This window comes from Amphiura filiformis, chromosome 11 (genome assembly GCF_039555335.1).
Source record: "Amphiura filiformis chromosome 11, Afil_fr2py, whole genome shotgun sequence".
Classification (NCBI taxonomy): Eukaryota; Metazoa; Echinodermata; class Ophiuroidea; order Amphilepidida; family Amphiuridae; genus Amphiura; species Amphiura filiformis.
In genome coordinates, this window is record NC_092638.1 from 45,091,683 (window position 1) to 45,097,190 (window position 5,508).

Here is a 5,508-nt window from a genome sequence, read left to right on the forward strand (position 1 = left end):
GCAAGAAATGGATTGGTGTGATATATTTTAATGTACGGGCATGATCAGTGTTTTGTTAAAATGATCTTGCTCTTTGTAAGCATGATCTCATTTTGAGATGACTGTGCAAGGGGTCAATATCACATTACTTTTTGTGAAACTTTCATGCCCCTTATGAAGTTGAAAGGGACATTCAGATTTTTATGTTTTGGGTGGAAGAGGAGGGATGGTTGACTCAATTCCATTATTTGGGTTTATCCGTCTTGTAAAACAGCGCAGAATTAGCCTAGAATAGAAATATTCTATTGAAGGATTATACAGCTTTATTCCGTAAGCTCCTTACTTCCCTCCGCATGCATATCTTAAACAAAGGATACACCAGTATATAGTTTTGATGTAGCACACATATGTCCTAATGCAACATAAAGGAAAGTTTCCAAAGAATATAATGTGGTTGTAAAATATCAAGTTTGGTAAACATGCGTTTGATCACCCCATCTTTGTCATGCATATTTGATAATACTATTCCAGTTGAAATCCATATACAACCCCTGTGGAAGGCCCAAACTTTAATCTCCCACACAGAGTGTAGATTTCAAATGAAGCCACCCACTCAGATCACCCCATTTTAAATTCACACTCCTTGTGTGGAAGATCAAGCTCATGCCTGCAATCGAGGGGATATTGATTTTAACTGGAATAGCCAGTTGATCTAGCTGTGGCAGGACTGGGCTGTTCTTTGAGTAGCCTGTCATTTATTAGATTAACTTGATGCTACAGAAAGTTACAGAGAGCTTGCATAATTTTAAGGCAGAGAAGATTATACTTCCAACAATGCATTTCTTCCACTTCAATTTTCTGTACTCATTTGCTATCGAGTGCAACATGGGTTGCGATAGTTACAAATTGTACTTCAATGAACAGAGCACATCCAGATCTTGCAAAAAAATTAATATCTTGATTATCAACCTATACAGTTTAGCTATTCTATTCTCAACATGAAAACAAAGGGAACCTGTACAAAGTAATATGAGTCGCCATCTGCTGTAATGAGGTGATGAGCCATGTTGCAATGGATTCTGGGAAGTGCAAAATATCCTCTCTTATTCCAAGGTATCACAGCGATATTGAAGAATTATACAGCTTTATTCCATAGATAGTAGTGTAATCTTACACAAGTAAGTCTAATTCATGAATATCTTACGCCAAGTGATGCACCAGTTTAGAGGATTATGAATGACAAAATGTTCAATACCGTATTTCATCAAATAAACGCCCCGGGGGCGTTACATTTTCCCAAGGGGGGGGGCGTTTATTCAAGGTCAATTTTAGAACGATAATTCCCGTTAAAATCATTAGGTAAACTTAAAATTCACGCTAAAATGACAAACTGACTTCTGGTTCACTAACACCAATTTATATTGACGCTATTATTGACCATGTGGGCAACTTGGTAAGCTTACTACACAAGATCTTGGTTGAAAAAAAAAAGTGGTGGGGGGCGTTTATTTGAGGGGGGGCGACTATTTGACGAAATACGGTATATATACAACACACCATTGTGTTCTCTCTTTTCTCAGGAAGGTTGTAAATGTGTACAGGGTGTGACTTTATAAAACACTAAAGAGTGAACAATATTTGGGTTGAAAATCACATCAGTGAATGTATCTTTAAGATTATGTGTTAACTTTGCAGCTAGGTCTCCGTAGTAAAAATTGTGAAATTAACAAAATGCGTAAAACTTTTGAAATGCATACAAATTATTACTCTGGCAAAATGTACAGCTTGTACATGTACTTTTCGAATAGACAGAAATATACCTTGGAGAACGTTGTTGACCACTTTGGCCCAATACACACCTTACTACCATTTAGCATCATTCAGGGATGTAGCTATACAGACACAGAACCCTAGGCAGCCTACATTAAATTATATAATAACCATCACAGCCAGAATCAGCTCACCAGGTTTCGTACAGGTAGACACAGAAGGGGGCTTGAAGTTGTACCCTTACACACTAGAGTCTAGCGCCTTAAAGATTAAGCTAACTTGGCCGCTGATCATGGGATTTCCCTTGATTGTGATGAGTGCTGGTTATGCCACAAAATAGTCATGAAATGGGCTTTTCCAGTTAAAATCCATACACCCCTTATGGAAGACAGGACCATCTTCCACATAGAGGGTGTGAGTTTGGAATGAGGATACCTGAATGGGTGATTCCATTAGAAATTGACACTCCCTGCGTGGGAGATTAAGGTCATGTCTTCCATAGGGGTGTATGGATTTCAACTGGAATAATGTTTATTTGGAATAGCCAATGTTGGATTTTAGATGCAAATTAATGAGCATCTACCAATACAAATTTCAAATATTTATTGTTTTGGTTTTTGCTCCTTATTTTACAGTTTAAAAAAATATTAAATGAAATGTTTGTCATAATAATCTCACAATCCAAATTTGTTTTCTGAAAAGTGTTCATTGTTGGACAGGGAGACCGAACCAACTTATCCTATATATTATTAAAATGTTTTCTACTGATGTAACATTTTCACTTAACATTGTACGTTCTTATTCAATGGACAGGAAGAAAAACATTTTTTTAGAAACTGGTCAAAGAAGGACATAACATCACATCTGTAAACTATAGGTCATGTTTGGACCTCATTCGAGTCAATTTATATGAATTTCTGTCTTTTCTTTATACTTTTGGGAAGTAGTAGAAATTTCTTCTGTGAAGGCACTAGTAGAAGTAGAAGGCATCTTACACTTTTTATTGATGATAAATGTATAGTTTTACTGTTCATTTTCAGCAGATTTCTGGTATATGATATTTATATTCAGTTATCATAGGAATCAATGTCAAAGTGAGTCCAGCCCAATTCAGCCAGCCATTTTGCCATACCTCTTGGGGGTTTGTTCATAAGTCACTTGAAGGCAGATGTTGTGGTTAACTGAATAAGGGGTCCAAAGAAAAATTCGAATACCACTTGTAGAGTTATGGGCTTTCAAAGTTTGGAGCCATTAATATTATTTCAGCGATTCAAAACAAGTGGTTCATTATATATGTTAAGAAATGAGGTATATTCTAGCGATACCTCTTTCCTTATCATAAACAATGCACCGCTTGTCTTGAGTCACTGAAATTCTAGTGTAGTAACTGGATTCCTTGCCCTATAATATACATAACTTTTGTTACCAGTGTGTTATTATTTTTTGAGAAAAATGCAAAATTCAGGGTGTAGAACCACTTTAATATTCATGAGGGCAGATTTTTCTGTTGCCCGTGCCTAACAAAGCATAACATGCCTTTGGGTTTATGTGAACCACCAAGAAGTCTGCGTTAGAAACAGGCAGAGAGTGGGTTTAGCATTTTTGTCTCTCGCACATCATGGAACTATTGGCCAAAACAAATGATGCTGGACTTTGGCACTAGGTGAACCATCTATTTATGTAAATGGTCTTATCCCTGAATGGCAGTTGCCATTTTCAGACACAATTAGCTAATTTCCGGATTAGTCATGTCATGTCATCCAGTGAATTATATCGCCCACATTTGCATGCGTAAATGTAGTTTATTTGGCATGTTTAATCTTTATGTAAGCTGTTGGGAGTTCCAAAAACAAAAACCCAAATCGTATCCACATTTAAACTTTTGGCCACTGGAACCTGGTAAACAATCTGGTTAACTAAAAAGGTACATACCGTATTGTTTGTAATAAACGCCGGGGGCGTTGCATTTTTCCAAAAGGGGGCGTTTATTGGAAGTGAATTGTCAGTGAAAAAAGCTTAAAAATCGTGTTCAATTTCCCGATGGTGCTCCTATTAAAAGGAGGATTTACACTACATGATGATGGCGCATACGGAAAATGATATTTTCGTGGGGAATACAACAAAATTACACCTGTAAGTGCATGGAATTAGTGAAATTCTACCATAATTAGGCAATGAAATGGATGAGAGTTGAGTCATAATAGGTTTTGTCCATTCAATTTAGCGATCGTGACTGACATGACTGATGCAAGTTTTAAGCTTACCTACACGATATGTCATGGAAATGTTAGCATTTTGTCAATTTTCACAGAAACATTGGGGGCGTTTATTAGAGGGGGGAGCGTTTATTACAAACAATACGGTATTTTAATCCAAAAGGATGATTAAAAGGTACATAATATTTTAATCCAAAAGGATGATTAGTCCTCCGTATTAATATTTATTAATATATCTATAGTAAAATTTCATTTGAATGAATGCGGCTGCCGACCGTGATCATATTTCAAAATGCATGACATTGGATACTTACTAACCAGTCCTGAGTGAGTTTGCATTAGTAGTTGGGATGGTTGCATTTACTGTGGGCGTTCATCACAGTGTGCACCAACAATTTTCATGCTGTTGGCAGCTGTGTTCATTCAAATGAAATTTCTATAATGCTGCCAGTGATTTTTCATGTACTGTTAATTGTGAGTGAAGAAAACTTCAACATCTTAAAAACATGCAGTAGTTGCAGTTTTCTTCTCTATATTTCCTTTTAGATATATACATTCTAATTTTTATAAATAGAAAAGTGAGAAAAACTTACAAAAAATCAATTTATGTAGAAATAGCAAACAGACATACAACACATCAATCTTAGTTCATATTGGCATTCATTTTATTACAAACATTTTGTCTTGTTGTGGTATATGTACATATTTATTAAAACTTCTGCACAGAAATATATTCAGTGGTGTTATACAAAAGAACTGATTATTAAGAGTTTTATTTGCAAACAAAATAAATTAATGATTATATGATATTACATGTTGTTTGTGCATTTATTATATTGTGTTGGTTGCTTTTGTCATTGAGGCGAATCGGGTAGCAGGAGCCAAATTTTTCCAGTTTGGGTGATTTAACTAAAAAAACTGGTGTACTTCCTAATATTAATACATTGTTGATCATATGAAGAGCTTTGTTGCAAAACCCCTTACATCCACTTTTGACTTTTTGAGAAAAACAGCTTTTTTTAATTGTGCAAGTATTACTGGTTCGATTTGATTCAATTTGGGTTTGGATAAAGTGTTGATGAATAGAGACTAAAAGAATAGGTTTGGTAAAATTTTGAAGCCTTCCTATTTATTTTATTATATCTTTTATATCGCGCCTTTTGTGGATGTAAGGGCTTTTGCAACAAAACAAATTTACCCCTTTTCTAGAAACCACCTTTGCAATCATATTTGAGCCCATTTGTTTGCACTACTTTATGTAACTTAGCTAATGCTTTCAAAATCAAAAAGAAAAATTGAAATATCTCATTTACTTTTTTAATTATGAATTTTTAATTAAATTCGGGAAAATGGCATTTTTTGAGTATTTCCGAAGCTACACCTTTTGTTAATTAGAATGATTTTTTCAAAAATGGTGACCCAAAAACAGTTCTCTTTGGTTTTAATAGGTTAAGAACATTCCATGCTACTAGTATACATCAAAAATTAAAACAAAACAATTCTATATTCATTTTATGTTCAGATTTCGGAAATTCCTAAGATT